Source organism: Pongo pygmaeus, chromosome 6, assembly GCF_028885625.2.
Source record: "Pongo pygmaeus isolate AG05252 chromosome 6, NHGRI_mPonPyg2-v2.0_pri, whole genome shotgun sequence".
Lineage (NCBI taxonomy): Eukaryota > Metazoa > Chordata > Mammalia > Primates > Hominidae > Pongo > Pongo pygmaeus.
Genome location: NC_072379.2, coordinates 96,210,820 through 96,232,556, shown reverse-complemented (window position 1 = coordinate 96,232,556; position 21,737 = coordinate 96,210,820). Strand labels below are relative to the sequence as shown.

Below are 21,737 nucleotides of genomic sequence, written 5' to 3'. Positions count from 1 at the left end.
ATGGCCAATGGGCATATGAAAAACTGTTCAATATCACTAATCATTACAGAAATACAAGTTAAATCCACAATGAGATATCACCTAACACATGTTAGGCTATTAGAAAGAAGATGAAAGATAACAAGCGTTGGCAAGAGAGTAGAATAAAAGGAACTCATACACTGTTAATGGGACTGTAAATTAGTACAGCCATATGTTAAACAGTATGGAGCTTCCTCAAAAAAGTAAAAACAGAACTACCATATCTTTCAGTAATCCCAATACTGGATATATGTCCAAAGGAAATGAAATCAGTATGTGAAAGATTTCTGCACTACCATATTCATTGTAGGATTATTCCCAACAGACAAGCTATCAAATCCACATAAGTGTCCATGAATGGATTAATGGATAAAGAAAATGTGATATATGTCCACAGTGGAATACTGTGAGTTGTTAAAAAAAAAAAAAAAAAAAGATATCCTGTCATTGTTGATAACATGAAGGAAACTGCAGGATGTTATGTTAAGTGAAAAGTCAGGTACAGAAAGATAAATATGGCATGATTTCACTTACATGTGAAATCTACAAAATTTAAGTTCATAGAAGTAGAGAGTAGAACGGTGGTTACCAGGGTCTGGTGGGGGAGAGATGGAGAGATGTTGGTCAAAAGACACAAAATTTCAGTTAGGAAGAGTAAGTCCATGAGATCTAGTGTGTGACAGGATGGCTATAGTTAGTGTAATGTACTATATTCTTAAAAATTGCTAAGAAAGTAGATTTTAAGGAATTTTTACCACAAAATCATAAGTATGTGAGGTAATGTGTATATTAATTAGCTCAATTTCACTATTGCACAATGTATGCATATTTTAAAACATGTTGCACACAATATATACAATTTTTGTCAAATAAATAATGTTTGCATGGGCAGAAGCCCAAGACTTGAGATAAAATTGGTTTGCACTGCAAAGAAAAGAGAAATGAGGAAAGCCTGAACCTTTAAGCACATCCAAAATAACTCAGGCTGTAGCCCATTTACCCCAGATCAGTAAGATTCTCTCCCAAGTGCCAACATAAAACGAAATTTCCTAAATGCAACCTGGGGGGTAGTGGGCATATTAGATCTGCCTTATATTTGAGTAGGTGAAGTAAAAGTTGCGACTATAACATTAATCTAGGAGTAAGGCTTTTATCACAGGAGTTATCATCAATGCCTGATAAATTACGGAATTAACATTGGCAGAATACACTAGGATTGGTAAACATAGGCACATTGTTTCTTAAAGAGTCTCCTAGTACAATGAGATTCTGAATCAATGGTTTTCTTAATTCTCTATCCATTCAGTCAGCTGTCTCAGTATACTTCCCAGAAAAATGAGGCAGAGCTTTTATCCCCAGTTAAATTATTTGAAGTCAGTTTCTTTTTCTATTAAGGGATTACGTGTCATGCAATTATAAGGAAAGTCCATTTGTTGAAAAGATAAACTTTAGAGTTCACTTGACATAACTTCTTGGAGAATATTTTGCTTTTTCCATTGGCTGTAAGGCCAATAGTACAGAGTCTGCTGAAACATTTAGAAGTTTGTTTATGTAAACTGACACTCTAGAAGGGGAGATGGGAAATAGACAACACGTGAACTTCCCAAAGCTGGAAATAGTCTGCAGAGTGTATCAGGAGTTTATACATCAGATTCACTACAGGCAGGAATCAGAGGACCTCTGGGAACTCTGAAGCCCTCTTGAGATAATTACTTTAGCTCAGATAACCTCAAAACTGAAATGTGGATTTTATATTTATTTCTTGTCTAACACAGACAACATCAATAAAGATATACCTTGCCAAAGATGATGTCAGCCTTGAAGACAAAGATTTGACATGATTTCAAAGAAATGTCTTAGAGAATTCTGGGTTTCCTCGACACAAGCCATGCTTATCTTGAGAAGTGGCCATGAAAATTCACTGTTTGTGTTTGTTAATGCATACTTTTGAGAGTCTGGATTTTCTGCAGCCTGCTGTCGAAGAGAAAAATGGTCAAAATTAATTGTCAATAATTTCAAGTGTATTGCCATGTGAAAGACCACTAACCAATTCAAAACACTATTTATATTCACTACAGTAGTCTTCATAATAAAAGATACTAGAAACAAAGTTAAATTTTAATTTATATAAGTTAATTATATAAAAGTTAAATATAGCTCTGTTTTAAAATGGAATAGATATGTTTGCAGTAAACTAATTAAAGACAATTTTTGAAGTATGATTTTAGGGTTTTCATTTTGTGAAAGAAATTTCTAATGCAATAAGATGAATTTCAGGTAAACTTAAATGTGTTGATATGTATTGAATGAAGCAGCGATAGAAGAGGTTGATTTCTTTAGTCTTAAAGAAATCTATGGCTCTAAAAGTTTGAGTCACTTTCATATAGTTATTTGTTTTGTTTTGTTCATATTTTTCAATAACTAGCAATATATACATGCTACATGCAGGTATTATAAGTTAATTTTTTTGATGATCAAGTCTTCTGAATTAAATCATGTAAAAAGAAGAATTTGACATTTTTATGTCCCTTTGAGATTGGAGTCTGACCTATTTCCTCTTAATTGAATATATTCTTTGCTTTTCATTTATGGATAAGTACATTTTAAAAATCTATATTGTCTTTGAAGAATTATTTTTGTATTTAGCTCCCACTTATTCACCATGTTTATTAAAATTGTTAAAATTATGTCTCAAGATTCATCTGCTATTTCTTTTATCAGGTTCTTAAATATTTTTATTTGTATATACTGAGAATATGTCAAGTATTTTAGTCATTTTTGTATCCAAGAAGACCTTACAGTAGTTCTCAAACATAAATGACATTCTGTCTGCTAATGAAATTCTCATTTTATAGCGTTTCTCTCTTAAAATGCAGTGAATTCTATGATTTCATGTTCTATCACTGTCTTCAGTTTCAGTCTGATTTGTGTTTAACTTCAAATAACTTTTGCCCCTTTAAAAACTTACATTGTAGAATAATATAAATAACATTTATATTGTTTTATTTAATGCAGAAATATATGCCAAGTTTTACTAATATTTCATAGTCAAAATTCATTTTTTTGCATAGTTGGGTATGTTTTGCTAATAGGCTGGAGGTTTTTGGGTTTGGTCTTGTTAGAGCATTCTTTGTGACTTTTGTGTAATTTTAACACTTTATCAATAACTACTATTTACAAACACTTTTTATAGCTTTATGGGGTAAAAATGCCACTTTGTTACATGGATATATTGTGTAGTGGTGAAGTCTGTGCTTTTTTGCATAACCATAGAAATTACTTAGTGTACATTGTACCACTTGAGTAACTTCTCATTCCTTACCCCTCTCCCACCCTCCAATCCTTCCAAGTCTCCAATGTCTATTATTCCATTTTCTATGTCTATATGTACACATTATATAGTTTCCACTTACAAGTGAGAACATACGGTATTTGACTTTCTGAGTTATTTCAGTTAAGATAATGGCCTCCAGTTCTATTCTTGTTGCTGTAAAAGACATGATTTCATTCTTCTTTTATTATTTTATTGTTTTTTTATGGCTGAGTAGTATTCCATGGTGTGTGTGTGTGTGTGTATCCTCATTTTCATTATTCAGTAATCTGTTGATGGACACTTAAGTTGATTCCATATCTTTGCTATTGTGAATAGCGCTGCTATAAACATGCGGGTGCAGGTATCTTTTTGATATAATGACTTATTTTCCTTTGGGTATATACCCAATAGTGGGATTGCTGGATCAAATGCTAGATCTACTTTTAGTTTTTTGATAAATTTTTATACTGTTTTCCTTAGAGATTATACTAATTTACATTCCCACTAACAGTGTGTAGGAATTCCCTTTTCTCCACGTAGTCACCAACATCTGTTATTTTCTGATGTTTTAATAATAGCTATTCTGACTGATGGTATCCTGATGTGGCTTTAATTTGCATTTCTCTGATTAGTGACATTGAGCATTTTTTCATATGCTTGTTAGACATTTGTATGTTTTCTTTTGAAAAATTTATGTTCATGTCATTTGTCAATTTTTTCATGGGGTTATGTTGTTGTTCTTGTTAAATTTCTTGTAGACTCTGGGTGTTAGTCCTTTGTTGTATACATAGCTTGCAAATATTTTCTCCCATTCTGAAGGTTTTCTGTTCACTCTGTCGATCATCTTATTTCCTGTGTAGAAGCCTTTTAGTTTAATTAAATTCTGCTTGTCTATTTTTGTTATTTTTGTCTTCCAAGATTTTTGTCATAAATTATTTGCCTAGGCCAATATCCAAAGGGTTTTTCCTCGCTTTGCTTATAGAATTTTTATAGTTTTAGGTCTTACATTTAAACCTTTAATTCATTTTGAGTTAATATTTGTATATGGTGAGAAACAGGAATGCAGTTTCATTCTTTTGCATATAGCAATCAAAATTTCCCAGCATCATTTATTGAATTAGGGTATCATTTACCCAGTGCATGTTTTCATTGACTTTGTCAAACATAAGTTGAGTGTAGGTGTGTGGCTTTATTTCTGGGTTCTCCAATCCATTCCCTTGATCTATATGTCTATTTTTATATCAGTACTACACTATTTTAGTAATCATAGCCTTATACTGTAATTCAAAGTTAATGTAGGGATACTTCTGGCTTTGTTCTTTTTTGCTTAGGATTGTTATAGCTATTGGGGTTTATTTTAGGTTCCATATGTATATTTGGAGTGTTTTAATAATTTTGTGAAAAATGATGTTGGCATATTTATAGGAATTGTATTAAATACGTAGATTGCCTTGGGAAGTATAATCATTTTAACAATATTGATTCTTCAGATTCATGAACATGGGATGTTTTTTCATTTGTGTCATCTATTAATATAATTTATTTTATCGGTGTTTTGTAGTTTCCTTCTAGAGATCTTATTTTTTACCTCCTTGGTTAAATATATTCATATGTATTTTATTTTCTTTTTTGTAGCTATTAAAAAGAAGATTGACTTCTTGATTTGGTTCTTAGCTTGATTGTTATTGGGATATAGAAATGCTACTGATTTTTGAATGTTGATTTTGTATCCTGAGACTTTAGTGAAGTCATTTATCAAATCTAAGAGTCTTTTTGAGAAGTCGTTAAGGCGTCCTAGGTATAAGATCATATCATCACTAGACAGAGATAATTTGAAGTCCTCTTTTCCAATTTGGATGCCTTATTTTTTTCTTTCCCTTGTCTGATTCCTCTCGCTAGGCTAGTACTATGTTGAATATGAGTGGTGAAAGAGGGTATCCTTGTCTTATTACAGGTATTACAGGGAATGCTTTCAGCTTTTCCACAATCAGTATAAAGTTGGATGTGGGCTTGTTGTATATAACTTTTATTATTTCAGGAATGTTTCTTATATACCTAGTTTGTTGAGGGCTTTCTAAAAAATTTCAACAGTTTTGGGGGTAGTTTTTAAGTTCTTTAGTGGTGATTTCTGAGGTCTTGGTGCGCCCATCACCTGAGCAGTATACACTGTATCTGATTTGTAGTCTTTTATTTCTCATCCCCTCCCACCCTTCCCCCAAGTCACCAAAGTCCATTATATTATTCTTATGCCTTTGCATCCTCATAGTTTAGCTCCCACTTAAAAGTGAAAACATACAGTATTTGGTTTTCCATTCCTGAGTTACTTCACTTAGAATGATGGCCTGCAGCTCCATTCAAGTTGCTGCAAAGGCCATTACTTTGTTCGCCTTTGTATTTTTTTTTTAACTGAGTAGTATTCCATGATATATATATACCACAATTTCCTTATCCACTTGTTGGTTGATGGGCCTTTAGGTTGGTTCCATATTTTTGCAAACTGCAAATTGTGCTGCTATAAATATGCAAGTGCATGTGTCTTTATCATATAATTATTTCTTTTCCTTTGGGTAGAAACTCAGTAGTGGGATTGCTGGATTGAATGGTAGTTCTACTTTTAATTCTTTAAGGAATCTCAATCCTGTTTTCCATACAGATTTTAGTAGTTTACATTCCCACCAGCAGTGTAAAGGTGTTCCTTTTACGCCACATCCACACCAGCATCTATTATTATTTTATTTTTTAATTATGGCCATTCTTGCAGGAGGAAGGAGGTATGTCACTGTGGTTTTAATTTGCATTTCCCTGATAATTAGTGATGTTGAGAATTTTTTTCATCTATGTTAGCTGTTTGTATATCTTTTTTTTTGAAAGTTGTCTATTCATGCCTTTTGCCCACTTTTTAATGGGATTTTTTTTCTTGCTGATTTGTTTGAGGGCCTTGTAGATTCTGGATGTTAGTCCTTTGTCAGATGCATAGTTTATAAACCTTTTCTCCCACCCTGTGGGCTGTTTACTCTGCTGATTATTTCTTTTGCTGTGTGGAGGCTTTTTAGTTTTAATTAGGTTCCATCTATTGCTTTTGGTTTCTTTCTTTATTTATTTTTATTTCTATTTTTTTTTTGAGACGGAGTCTTGCTCTGTCGCCCAGGCTGGAGCGCAGTGGTGCAATCTCTGCTCACTGCAAGCTCCGCCTCCCGGGTTCATGCCATTCTCCTGCCTCAGCCTCCCAAGTAGCCGGGACTACAGGCACCCGCCACCACCCCGGCTAATTTTTTGTATTTTTAGTAGAGACGGGGTTTCATCGTGTTAGCCAGGATGGTCTCCATCTCCTGACCTTGTGATCCGCCCGCCTCGGACTCCCAAAGTGCTGGGATTACAGGCTTGAGCCATTGAGCCCAGCCGCTTTTGGGTTCTTAATCATGAATTTTTTGCCTAAACCAATGTGTAGAAGAGTTTTTCAAATGTCATCCTCTAGAATTTTTATGATTTCATAACTTAGATTTAAGTTGTTGATCCATCTTGAGTTGGTTTTTGTATAAGGTGAGACATGAAAATCCAGTTTCATTCTTCTACATGTGGCTTGCCAGTTTTCCCAACACCATTTTCCCTGCTTTGTTTTTGTATGCTTTGTCAAGATCCATTGGCTGTAAGTATTTGGCTTTATTTCCGGGTTCTCTATTCTGTTCCATTGGTTGATGTGCCTATTTTTATACTACTACCATGCTGCTTTGTTAACTGTACTCTTGTAGTATAATTTGAAGTCAAGTAATGTGATACCTCCAAATTTGTTCTTTTTGCTTAGTATTGCTTTGGCTATGTGGGCTGTTTTTTAGTTTGATATTGAGAGGTGACAGCCTGCTGGCAGTCCTCACAGCCCTCGCTCGCTCTCGGCGCCTCCTCTGCCTGGGCTACCACTTTGGTGGCACTTGAGGAGCCCTTCAGCCCACCGCTGCACTGTGGGAGCCCCTTTCTGGGCTGGCCAAGGCCGGAGCCCACTCCCTCAGCTCGCAGGGAGGTGTTGAGGGAGAGGCGCAAGCGGGAACCAGGGTTGCGTGCGGCGCTTGCGGACCAGCTGGAGTTCCGGGTGGGCGTGGGCTTGGCGGGCCCGCAGTCTCGGAGCAGCTGGCTGGCCCTGCTGGCTCTGGGCAATGAGGGACTTAGCACCCGGGCCAGCGGCTGTGGAGGGTGTACTGGGTTCCCCAGCAGTGCCAGCCCACCAGCGCTGCTCTCCATTTCTTGCCGGGCCTTAGCTGCCTTCCCGTGGGGCAGACCTCGGGACTGCAGCCCACCATGCCTGAGCCTTCCCCTGCCTTCGTGGGTTCCTGTGCAGCCTGAGCCTCTCCAACGAGCGCCTCCCCCTGCCCCACGGCGGCCAGTCCCATCCACTGCCTAAGGCCTGAGGAGTGCCAGCGCATGGCACAGGACTGGCAGGCAGCTCCACCTGCAGCCCCAGTGTGGGATCCACTGGGTGAAGCCAGCTGGGCTCCTGAGTCTGGTGGGGATGTGGAGAGTCTTTATGTCTAGCTCAGGGATTGTAAACACACCAATCAGCACTCTGTATCTAGCTGCTCTGGTGGGGCCTTGGAGAACGTTTATGTCTAGCTCAGGGATTGTAAATACACCAATCTGCACTCCGTATCTAGCTCACGGTTTGTAAACACACCAATCAGCACCCTGTGTCTAGCTCAGGGTTTGTGAGTGCACCAATCGACACTCTGTATCTAGCTGCTCTGGTGGGGCCTTGGAGAACCTTTGCGTCCACACTTTGTATCTAACTAATCTGATGGGGATGTGGAGAACCTTTATATCTAGCTCAGGGATTGTAAACGCACCAATCAGCACCCTGTCAAAATAGACCACTTGGCTCTACCAATCAGCAGGATGTGGGTGGGGCCAGATAAGAGAATAAAAGCAGGCTCCCCGAGCCAGCAGTGGCAACCTGCTCGGGTCCCCTTCCACACTGTGGAAGCTTTGTTCTTTCACTCTTTGCAATAAATCTTGCTACTGCTCACTCTTTGGGTCCACACTGCTTTTATGAGCTGTAACACTCACCGCGAAGATCTACAGCTCTTCTCCTGAAGCCAGCGAGACCACAAGCCCACCGGGAGGAACGAACAACTCCAGACATGCTGCCTTAAGAGCTGTAACACTCACCGTGAAGGTCTGCAGCTTTACTCCTGAGCCAGCGAGACCACGAACCCACCAGAAGGAAGAAACTCCGAACACATCTGAACATCAGAAGGAACAAACTCCAGACACGCCACCTTAAGAGCTGTAACACTCACTGCGAGGGTCCGCGGCTTCATTCTTGAAGTCAGTGAGACCAAGAACCCACCAATTCCGGACACAATATGACTTTTAGGGTTGTTTTTCTAGTTCTGTGAAGAATGATGATGGTATTTTAATGAGAAATGCGTTGAATCTGTATATTGCTTTGGGCAGTATGGTCATTTTCGCAATATTGATTCTACCCACCATGAGCATGGGATGTGTTTCCATTTGTTTGTGTTGTCTATTATTTCTTTCAGCAGCGTTTTGTAGTTTTCCCTGTAGAGATTTTTCACCTCCTTGGTTCAGTATATTTCTCCAAGTTTTTTTTCTTTCAGCTATTGTGAAAGCAGTTGAGTTCTTGATTTGATTCTCAGCTTGGTTGCTGTTGGTGTATAGCAGAGCCACTGATTTGTGTACATTAATTTTGTATCCTGAAATATTGCTGTATTTATTTACCAGTTCTAGGAGCCTTTTGGATGAGTCCTTAGGGTTTTCTAAGTATACACATATCATCAGCAAACAGCAACAGTTTGACTACCTCTTTACCAATTTATTTCTTTAGTCTAATTGCTCTGGCTGGAATTTCCAGCACTATGTTGAATAGCAGTGGTAAAAGTGGGCATCCTTGTCTTGTTCCAGTTCTCAGGGGGAATTCTTTCAACATTTCCCCATTCAGTATAATGTTGGCTGTGGGTTTCATGTAGATGGCTTTTATTACCTTAAGTTATATCCTTTCTATGCTGATTTTGCTGAGGGTTTTCATCACAACGGGATGATGGATTTTGTCATGTGCTTTTTCTGTGTCTATTGAGATGATCATGTGATTTTTGTTTTAAATTCTGTTTATGTTGTGTATTACACACATGATGTTAAACCATCCCTGCATCCCTGGTATAAGACCCACTTGATCATGGTGAATTATCTTTTTAATATGCTGTTGGATTCAGTTTGCTAGTATTTTGTTGAGGATTTTTGCATCTATGTTCATCAGGAATATTGGTCTGTAGTTTTCTTTTTTGTTATGTCCTTCCCTGGTTTTGGTATTAGGGAATACTGGCTTCATAGAATTATTTAGGGAGGATTTCCTATTTCTCTATCATTTGGAATAGTGTCAGTAGGATTGGTACCAATTCTTCTTTGAATGTCTGATATAATTCAGCTGTGAATCCATCTGGTCCTGGACTTTTTTTGTTGGCAATTTTTTTTATTACCATTTCAATCTCACTGTTATTGGTCTGTTCAGAGATTCTGTATCTTCCTGCTTTCAGCTAGAAGGGTGGTATATTTCCAAGAATTCATCCATCTGTAGATTTTATAGTTTATGCTCCCTTGTAAAAATGTTCACAGTAGCCTTGAATAATCCTCTGTATTCTGTGGTATCAGTTGTAATACCTCCTGTTTCATTTCTAATTGAATCTTATGTGGATCTTCTCTCTTCTTTTATTGGTTAATCTCACTAACGGTCTATCATTTTTTCTTCCCAAAACAACAGATTTTTGTTCATCTTTTGTATCTTTTTGTTTCAATTTCATTTAGTTCTGCTCTGATTTTTGTAATTTCTTTTCTTCTGCTGGGTTGGGGTTCGGTTTGTTCTTGTTTCTCTAGTTCCTTAAGGTGTGAGCTTTGATTGTCTACTTGTGCTTTTTCACTTTTTGATGTAGGTATTTAATGTTATGAACTTTCCTCTTAGCACTGCTTTTACTGTATCCCAGAGATTTTGATAGGTTATGTCACTATTATTGTTCAGTACAAATAATTTTTTAATTTCCATCTTGATTTCATTATTGATCCAAAGATTGTGTAGGAGCAGCTTATTTAATTTCCATGTATTTGTATAGTTTAGTAGGTTCCTTTTGGAGTTAATTTCCAATTTTATTCCATTGTGGTCTATGAGAGTACTTGATATAATTTTGATTTTCTTAAATTTATTGAGACTTGTTTTGTGGCCTATCATGCAGTCTATCTCTGAGACTGTTTTATGTGCTGATGAAAGAATGTATTTTCTGCAGTTGGTTGGGTAGAATGTTCTGTGTCTGTTAAGTCCATTTGTTCCAGGGTATAGTTTAAATCAATTGTTTCTTTATTGACTTTCTGTCTTGATGACCTGTCTAGTGCTCTCAGTGGAGTATTGAATACTTCCACTATTATTGTGTTGCCATATAGCTCATTTTTAGGTCTAGTAGTAATTGTTTTATAAATTTGGGAGCTCCAGTGTTAAATGCATATGTATTTAAGACAGTGATATTTTCCTGTTGGACTAATCCTTTCATCATTATATAATGTCCCTATTTGTCCTTTTTAATTGTTGTTGCTTTAAAGTGTGTTTTATCTGATAAAAGTATAGATACTCTTGTTCACTTTTGTTTGCCATTGGCATGGAGTATCTTTTTCCACCCCTTCACCTTATGTGAGTCCTTATGTATTAGGTGAATCTCTTAAAGACAGCAAATACTTATTAGTGAATTTTTCTTCATTCTGCCATTCTTTTAAGTGCAGAATTTAGGCCATTTACACTCAGCATTAGTATTGAGATATGAGGTAGTATTCTATTCTTCATGCTAGTTGTTGCATGAATAACTTTTTTTTTCATTGTTTTATTGTTTTACAGGCCCTGTAAAACATGCTTTAGGGAGGTTCTATTTTGGTGTATTTTAAGGTTTCGTTTCAAGATTTAGAACTCCTTTTAACATTTCCTGCAGTGCTAGCTTGGTAGTGGTGAATTCTCTCAGCAATTGTTTGTCTAAAAAAGATTTTACCCCTCCTTCATTTATGAATCTCAGTTTGGCTGGACACAAAATACTTGGCTGATAATTTTGTTTCAGGAGTTTAAAGATAAGACCCCAATTCCTGCTGGATTGTAGGGTTTCTGCTGAGAAATCTGCCATTAATCTGATAGGTTGTCCTTTAAGGTTAAGGGAGGAGACCACCCCTCATATTGTCTTATGCCCAATTTCTGCCTCCAAAGAAAGAAGAAGTAAAATTAAAAGGCAGAAATGAAATCCACAGGCAGGCAGCCCTGTGCCACACCCTAAGCCTAGTTAAAGATTAACCCCTAACCTAACCGGTTATGTTACCTATAGATTTCAGACATTGTATAGAAAAGCGTTGTGAAAATCCCTGTCCTGTTCTGTTCCATTCTGATTACTGGTGCATGCAACCCCCAGTCATGTACCCTCTGCTTGCTCAATTGATCATGACCCTCTCACACAGACCCCCTTAGAGTTGTAAGCCCTTAAAAGGGACAGGAATTGCTCACTTGGGGAGCTCGGTTTTTGGAGACATGAGTCTTGCTGAAGCTCCCAGCTGAATAAAGCCCTTCCTTCTTTAACTCAGTGCCTGAGGGGTTTTGTCAGCGGCTTGTCCTGCTACAAGGTTACCTGATGCTTTTGCCTCACAGTTCTTAAGATTCTTTCCTTTATCTTGACTTTAGATAACCCAACGACTAAGTGCCTAGGTGATGATCTTTTTGTGATAAATTTCCCAGGTGTTCTTTGAGCTTCTTATGTTTGGATGTCTAGATCTCTAGCAAGGTCAGGGAAATTTTCAATTATTCCCTCAAGTTATTTTTCCAAATTTTTAGATACTCTTCTTCCTCAGCAACAACAATTATTATTTGGTTTGGCAGTTTAACATAATCCCAGACTTCTTGGAGGCTTTGTTCATTTCTTCCAATTCTTTTCTTTTTGTGTTTGTCAGATTGTGTTAATTGGAAAACCTTATCTTCAAGCTCTCAAGTTCTTTCTTCTACTTTAATTCTATTGTTGAAACTTTACAGCATAATTTGCATTTTTCTAGGTGTGTCTTTTATTTCCAGAAGTTGTGATTGTCTTTTCTCTATGATATCCATTTCTCTGGACACTTTTTCAACAATATTCTGTATTTTTTTTAATTTCTCTAAGTTAGTTTTCACCTTTCTCTGGTGTCTCTTTGAGTAGCTTACTAATCAACCTTCTGGATTATTTATCTGGCAATTCAGAGAGTTCTTCTTGTTTTAGATCCATTGGTGGAGAGCTACTATGATCTTTTGGGGTGTTGTAGAACCTTGTTTTGTCATATTACCAGAATTACTTTTCTGGTTCCTTCTCATTTGGGTAGACTGTTTCAGTGGAAAGATCTGGAATTCAAGGGCTGCTGTTCATATTATGTTGTCCCACAAGGCGATCCCTTGATGTGGTGCTCTCCCTCTTCCCCTAGGAATGGAGCTTCCTGAGGGCCAGACTGTAGTGATTGTTATTGCACTTTTGGGTCTAGCCATCCAGTGAGCTACTGTGCTCCAGGCTAGTGCTGGGGAATGTCTGCAAAGAGTCCTGTGATATGATCCATCTTCAGGTCTCCCAGCCATGGATATCAGCACCTGCTCTGGTGGAAGTGGGAGGGGAGTGGAGTGGCCTCTGTGGGAGTTCTTGGTTATAGTTTCATTTAGTGTGCTGGTTTTCTTGAATGCTAATTATGGTAGCAGTGAAGTTGTCACACAGACAGACTCAGGACCTTTGGTTATTCAGGGTGCTGCAGGCTGTGGAATTAGCTATTGTTTTCTCCTTCTTTGGAGCAAGGTTGTTCTGAGTTGCTGTAATGGCTTGGGTTGGTTGGCCTCCAGCCAGGAGGTGGTAATTTCAAGACAGCACTAGCTGTGTTAGTAGAATGGGGATATAATCTTGCCCTACTTTGGCTGGGATGAGTACTTGGGTTCCTCACATGATGGGTAAGACCATAGAGCTCCCAAGAGTTGGTCTTTTGTCTTCAGCTACCAGGGTAGGTAGAGAAAAACCATGAAGTGGAAACAGGGTTAGATGAGTCTAAGCTCAGACTGTCCTTGAGCGGGGCTTGCTGCAGCCACTGAGGGAATAGGAGGGTGGTTCTTAGGCCAGTGGAGTTATGTTCCCTTTGGGGATTATGGCTGCATTTGCTGCATCATACAGGTCACCTGGGAAGTTGGGGAAAGCCAGCTATGACAGGCCTCACCCAGCTTCCATGCAGCCAGCAAGGCAAGTCTCCCTCCCACCATGCCCCACTAACCACACTGAGTGTATACCCAGACAGCTGGCCAGCAATGTTGAGATCTTGCCACAGTCTACAAGCCTCCCCAGTGAGAAAGCAAAAAGGGCTCTCAGATCTCACCCCTTCCTGCCTGCCTTCACTGTTGGCTGTGGCTTCTGTGATTATATCTGCACTTCCTATTCATCCCCACAGGATTCTGTTCAGGAAAATTTGTGCTCAATTGAAATAATTATAAAGTTCAGCAATGAGATTCCTTCACCCTCCAGCTCCTCCCAAGTTCCACGGTCTGCCTTCCTTTCCCCAAGGACCTCTGTGAGAAAAGGCCAGGAATGACTTCCCTGAGTTTGAGCTGGGGACCAGGAGTTTCTATAGGGCTTTTCCTGCTGTGGCTTCTACTTTTATGTTTTTCTTGACTCCCTAAATCTGTTTCAACTCTAGGTAAGCTTAAATCTGTGAACCACAAATATCTGAGACAGGTCCCAGTCAATTTAGAAAGTTTATTTTGCGAAGGTTAAGGGTATGTGCCTATGGCACAGACTCAGGGGGTCCTGACGAAATGTGTCCTGTGTGGTAGGGGCACAGCTTAGCTTTATACATTTTAAAGAGACGTGAGATATCAATCAAAATATATAAGATGAACATTGGTTCAGTCTGGAAAGGCAGGGCAGCTCAAAGCAAAGGTGGGACAACTTGAAGAAAGGAGGGGGCTTCCAGGTCATAGCTAGATAAAACAAATGATTGCATTCTTTTGAGTTCTGTTGAGTCTTTCTAAAGAGGCAATCAGATATGCATTTATCTCAGTGAGCAGAGGGATAACTTTGAATAGAATTGGAGGCATGTTTGCCCTAAGCAGTTCCCAGCTTGACTTTTCCCTTTAGCTTAGTGATTTTGGTGTCCCAAGATTTTTTTCTATTCACAAGTCCTTCTCCTGTGATCTATACTTTCAGGTTCCCCAGTGGGAATGTGTGTTTGGAGGCCAACTTTTCTCCCTATCACACTTTGGAAACTCAGTTTTTCAGCTGTCTCACAGAGTTTGCAGCAGCAAGCTGCTTCTTTCAGAGAGTCTGTGAATTTGTTCTGTTTTCCTGGTATGTTCCTGTGGTGGATCTTGGAGCAAAACTTTGGTGCATATATGTATTAGTCTGTTTTCACGTTGCTGATAAAGACATACCCAAGACTGGGTAATTTATAAACAGAAAGAGGTTAAATGGACTCAGAATTCCACGTGGCTGGGGAGACCTCACAATCATGGCAGAAAAAGAAAGGCACATGCTACATGACATCAGACAAGAGATAAAAGACAGCCAAATGAAAGGAGTTTCCCCTTATGAAACCATCATATCTCATGAAACTTACTACCATGAGAACAGTATGGGGGAAATCACCCTCATGATTCAATTATCTCCCACCAGGTCCCTCCCATAACACATGGGTGAAGGCACAGCCAAACCACATCAACATATATTTAAAATCATTATATCTTCTTGCTGAATTGAACCCTTTATCATTATATAGTGATGTTCTTGGTTGCTTCTTATAATCTTGACTTCTATTTTGTCTGATATCAGTATAGCTACTTCTGCTCTTTTTTTGGTTTCCATTTGCATGGAATGTTGTTTTTCATCTCTTTATTTGTAGTCTTTGTGCTTCGAAAGGTGGAATGTGTTTCTTGTAGGCAACAGATTGGCCATTTTGTTTGCTTGTTTTGTTTTGTTTTGGTTCATTCAGCCACACTATGTCTTTAGATTAAAGAGGTTAGTCCATTTACATTCAATGTTATTGTTGATAAGCAAGGATTTGCTCCTGCCTTAGATTTATTTGTTATCTGATTGTTTTGTATTCTTCCCTTCCTGCCTGACTGACCCCTCCCTCCCTCCCTTCTTTCTTTCCTTCCTTTTTTCCTTCCTTCCTTCCTTTCCTCCTTCCCTTCCTCCCTCCCACCTTCCTTCCCTCCCTCCCTCCTTCCCTCCCTCCTTCCTTTTTTGCTAACTACCTTCCTTTCTTCCTACCTTTCTCCCTTTATGTGAAGGTGGTTTTCTCTGGTGGTATGTTTTAATTTCTTGCTTTATGTTTTTTGCCTATCCGTTGTAGAATTTTTGATTTGATGGTACCATGAGGTTTACAAATAACATCCTATAACCCATTATTTAAAACTGATTATGACATAACACCAATTGTAAAGAGAAAGTAAATAACCTAAAAGTAAAAGAAAACTAATGAAAACTCTAAGCTCTAACTTCATTCTCTTCCTCCACCTTTTAACTTCTGTTGTTTCTATTTGTATCTCATTATACTGTCTATGTCTTGAAAAGTTGTTGTAGTTATTTTTGATAGGTTCATCTTTTAGTATTTCTATTCAAGATATAAGTAGCTTACACACCACAATTCAGCGTTATAATATTCTGTGTTTGTGTACTTATTATTACCAGTGAGTTTTGTACCTTTGGATGATTTCTTACTGCTTGTGAATGTCCACCTCTTTAACATTGAAGAACTCCCTTTAGTATTTCTTATAGGACAGTCTGGTATTGATGAAATCCCTTAGCTTTTGTTTGTATGGGAAAATTTTTATTTCTCCTTCATGTTTGAAGGATATTTTTATTATATATATACATACACACACACACACACACACACAAGCTTATTTTCCTATCACTACTATTTCTTACTCATTATCACAGATTCTCACCTATATATTCCAGTCACTCAAAACCACAACTTACCTGGCATGTAAGTTGTAACTCAGATGATCATGTCTGCCCCATGTCTCAGTTTCCTTGGCACTGATTTGTTTATACCAGGGATCTCAGGAAAATAATTATGTTGACCCTTTCCTTTGATGATCATTAATTATGGATGATAAATTTTGATATCTCATTTTTATCTCACCAGCAGATTGCACTACTAAGCAGCACAGTTAAATGGCCCTGTGATCCATTACACCATCACAAACTTAAATGGTATTATGTACACACTGTAGTATAGTTCTAACCTAATATTTTATTTCTTTACATTTTTATGTAAAACCAAAATAAAACAATTGGGAATCATAAGATTTTAAGTTTATCTTTTTATGTTTTTCTCTTCTTTTAAATCTCTGGAGTTTGCAGAAAGATGGCCGTCTAGATGCAGCCAGGAGGAATATGTACCACATAGGGACCAGGACACTGGAAGGACTGGCACACTCTGAGGAGATCTTTGGAGGGAAGACATTGAGAATAAATGGAGAGAGGACACAGGTGCTGAGCTGAAAGGGAAGAAAGCTGGGGACACTGCACGGGGCTACCATGCACTGGGATTTTTTCCCAGCCCCTAATGATTCCTGAAGAGGGATGAGTTGAGCACATGAGGTGCAACTCACTCTATCTCTGTGATATGGTTTGGCTGTGTCCCCACCCAAATCTCATCTTAAATTGTAGCTACCATAATTCCCACATGTTGTGGGAGGGACCCCAGGGAAGAAAATTTAATTGTGGGGGCAGTTTCCCCCATATTATTCTCATGGTAGTGAATAAGTCTCATGAGAAATGATGGTTTTATAAGGGGAAACCACTTTCATTTGACTCTCTTTTCTCTCTTGTCTGCCACCAGGTAAGATGTACCTTTCTTTTTCCACCATGATTGTAAGGCCTCCCCAACCACGTGGAACTGTGAGTCCACTTAACCTCTTTCTGCTTATGAATTACCTAGTCTCAGGTATGTCTTTATCAGCAGTGTGAAAACGGACTAATACACAATGGATCTCTGGAATCCTAGCAGTAGGACATCTCACAACCCCCATGGACACTTGAGTTGACAGGGACAGCTGCTTAGAGAGGTGTTAGGGATGCATTAGTCCATTTCATAATACTAAAAATAATTGCCAGAAAGTGGATAATTTCTAAAGATAAAAGGTTTAATGGACTCACAGTTCAGGGATGGGGAGGCCTCAGGAAACTTATAATCATGGCAGAAGGAGAAGGGGAAGCAAGGTACTCTCTTCTCAAGGCAGCAAGAAAGAGAAGTGCCAAGTGAAGGGGGAAGAGCGCCTTAGAAAACCATCAAATTTTGTGAGAACTCACTATCATAAGAACAGCATGGGAGAAACTGCCTCCATGATTCAGTGACCTCCACCTGGTCTCTCCCTTGACATGTGGGAATTATGAGAATTACAATTCAAGATGAGATTTGAGTGGGGACACAAAGCCTAACCATATCATTCTGCCCCTGACCCCTCCAAAATCTCATGTCTTTTTCACATTTAAAAAGCAGCCATGCCTTCCCAACAGTCCCCCAAAGTCTTAATTCATTTCAGCATCCAAGTCCAAAGTCTCATCTGAGTCAAGCCAACTCCCTTCTGCATACGAGCCCGTAAAATCAAAAGCAAGTTAGTTACTTCCTGGATACAATGGGGGTACAGGCATTGGGTAAATACAGCCATTGCAAATGGGAGATATTGGCCAAAATGAAGGGCTACAGGCCCCATGCAAGTCCTAAATCCAGTGGGGCAATCAAATGTTAAAGCTCCAAAATAAACTGCTTTGATTCTGTGCCTCACATCCTGGTCACACTGATGCAAGAGGTGGGCTCCCACAGCCTTGAGCAGCTCCACCCCTGTGGCTCTACAGGGTATAGCCCCCTCTCCCAGCTGCTTTCATGGGCTGGCACTGAGTCTGCAGCTTTTCTAGGTGTACAGTGCAAGCTGGGTACAAGCTGTTAGTGGATCCACCATTCTGGGGTTTCGCAGCTCCACTAGGCGGTGCCCCCATGGGGACTCTGTGTGAGGCTCTGACCCCACATTTCCCTTCTGCACTGCTCTAGCAGAGGTTCTCCATGAGGGCTCCATCCTTGCAGCAAACTTCTTCCTGGCCATCTAGGCATTTCTGTACTTCCTCTAAAATTTAGGTGGAGGTTCCCAAACCTCAATTCTTGACTTCTGTGCACCCATAAGCCCAATATCATTTTAAGAAAGAACCAAGCTGATCTGAAAGAGGTGAAAAACTGAAAAAGTCACTTTAAGAATGCAATCTCAAGTATTAACAGCAAAATCGACCAAGCTGAGGAGACTCTCCAAGTTCAAAGATCAATTCTCTGAAATAACTCAGTCAGACAAAAACAAAGAAGAAATATTAAAGAAGAATAAACAACACCTCTGAGACATATGGGATTACATAAAGAGATCAAATCTATGACTCATTGGCATCCCTGAAAGAGAAAGTAAGCAATTTTCAAAACATATCTTAGGATATTGTAGATGAAAATTTTTCCAATCTTGCTAGAAAGGCAAACATTCAAATTTAGGAAATGCAGAGAAACCTTGTGAGATAGTACACACACACACACACAAAATCCCAAGACACATAGTCATCGGATTCTCCATGGTCTCAATAAAAGAAAAAATGTTAAAAACAGCTGGAGAGAATGACAAGTCCTCTACAAAAGGAAACCCTTCATGCTAACAGCAGACTTTTTTTTAGCAGAAACCCTACAAGCCAGAAGAGATTGGGGGCCTATGTTCAGCATGCTTAAAGAAAAGAAATTCCAACCAAGAATTTCATACCCAGCCAAACTAAGCTTCATAAGCAAGGAGAAATAATAATCTTTTCAGACAAGCAAATGCTGAGGGAATTTGCTGCCTACCAGACATGCCTTACAAGAGGTCCTGAAGGGAGTGCTAAATATGGAAAAGAAAGATCATTACTGACCACTACAAAACACACATAACTACATAGACCATTGACATTATAAAGCAACCACACAAACAAGTCTGCATAATAACCAGCTAACAATATAATGGCAGGATCAAATTTGCACATATCAATATTAACCTTGAATATAAACAAACTAAATGTCCCCATTAAAAGGCACAGAGTGGCAAGTTGGATAAAGAAGCAAGACTCAACAGGATGCTGTCTTCAAGAGACCCATGTCATGAGCAATGACACCAATAGAAAAGCATAATTCTTTTTTTTTTAAGATGGAGTCTTGCTCTGTTGCCCAGGCTGGAGTGCAGTGGCATGATCTTGGCTCACTGCAACCTCTGCCTCCCAGGTTCAAGTAATTCTCCTGCCTCAGCCTCCCAAGTAGCTGGGACTACAGGTGCATTCCACCACGTCCAGCTATTTTTTTGTATTTTAGTAGAGACAGGGTTTCACCATGTTGCCCAGGCTGGTCTCGAACTCCTGAACCCAGGCAATCTGCTCACCTAGGCCTCCCAAAGTTCTAGGATTACAGGTGTGAGCCACTGCGCCTGACCGACAAGCATAATTCTTTCTCTGGTATATTAAATATTTCACTGTGGTAGGATCTATTGCTGGGGAGTTAATATAATCCTTTAGTAATGTCACAACCCCCTGCTTTTTTATACTTCCAGAATTATTATGCTTGTTCCTTCACACCTGAAGAAACTGTCACTTCTTTTTACTTTGAATTTATTTTTGTTTGAAAGGACATTTTTCTCTTGTTGATATGACTGTAATGTATATTTAGTAGGGCCATTTGGCTTTGCTTCTGGGTGTTTTCAGTGGCAAAGTCTGTGTAAGAATTCCTTGGTTATAGATAGTGTTAGTGTGCTGGCTTTTTCAAATGCCAATAGTGGTAGCAGTATACTGGGAGTTTGAGCAGGCCCATGGCCTCCCACAAAGCCAGGGTGGCACAGGTCTTGAGAAGTTAAGACTGTCCTCCACATGTTATCTTCTTTGTTTTCTTAATTATGATCTACTCGTCTATTTACATGTCATTACACCACTACACTAAAATAATTTCTTAGATTTGTTTTCTACTTGATTGATTTGATTTCTAAAGTGTCTATTCTGCTATTTACAGTATAGGATATATATTTTCTGCTACTAAAATTTTAATTTTGTTAAAATTATTTTAAAATGTCATCAGTGAATAATGATTGCTTTATAGCTACTTTATCAATATAAATACTTTTCCTTCTCTTAATTCCTGTATTGCGCTAAGTGTAACCTGCAACATAATATTGAATAAAAGTAACAAGAGAAGATATTTTTGTCTTGTTTCTAAACTTCGAAAGAATTTAGACTTTCACCATTAAGTATGATAGCTGTAGGTTTTTCAAAGATGCCTTCTATCATATTGAGGAAGTTTCCTTGTGTTTCTAGTTTTCTGAGAGTTGCTATTATAAATAGCCATTGTATATTGTCAAATATTTTGTTGACATATATTGTATTAAGATAATAATTTGAGGTTTTTCATTTATTACTTTGTTTTTAACATTTTAAATTTTAAAAATATTTAATTGACAAGTAAAAACTGTATAAGATTCTACATGAGTACAATATGATTTGATATATGTATACACTGTGAAATAATTACTATATCATGTTAACACATCCATCATATCAAATACTTACATGTCTGTGTGTGTGTGTGTGTGTGTGTGTGTGTGTGTGTTAACACTTAAGATCTACTCTCTTAGAAATACAGTATTATTAACTATAGTCACCAGAATGTATACTAGATTTCTAGAACTTTGTCATCTTATAACTGACAGTTTGTACCATTTGAGAAATGTATTTCCTTCCCCCAAACCCCAATTCATGGCAAACAGTATTCTGTCCTCTGCTTCTAAGACTTCTACTTTTTAAAATTCCACATATAAGTGAGATCATACAGTATTTGTTATTCTGTGTCTGGCTTATTTCACTTAGAATAATATTCCCAAGGTTTATCCATGTTGTCACAAAGGACAGGAGTTTATTTTATGGCTTAACAACATTCCATTGTATTTCTATGCCATATTTTCTTTATTGATCTGTTGAAGGGCATTTAAGTTAGTACCATACCTTTTTTTCAATTTTTTTTTATTATTATACTTTAAATTCTAGGGTACATGTGCACAATATGCAGGTTTGTTACATATGCCTACATGTGCCATGTTGGTGTGCTGCACCCACTAACTCTATATTTACATTAGGTATATCTCCTAATGCTATCCCTGCCCCCTCTCCCCACCCCACAAAAGGCCATAGGAGACTTTTACACCCCACTGTCAACATTAGACAGATCAATGAGAAAGAAAGTTAACAAGAATATCCAGGAATTGAATTCAGCTCTGCACCAAGCGGACCTAATAGACATCTACAGAACTCTCCACCCCAAATCAACAGAATATACATTATTCTCAGCA

General features: G+C 38.4%; 1 long non-coding RNA gene across 1 annotated transcript in view; it reads right to left on the bottom strand.

The window, feature by feature from the left end:
• LOC134739875 (uncharacterized) overlaps positions 1-21,737 on the bottom strand; it is a 50,076-nt gene that overhangs the window by 15,143 nt on the left and 13,196 nt on the right. The window contains exon 2 of the long non-coding RNA XR_010126958.1: positions 1,818-1,995. This is a non-coding gene — a long non-coding RNA (uncharacterized LOC134739875). The remainder of the gene's footprint in view (positions 1-1,817; positions 1,996-21,737) is intronic.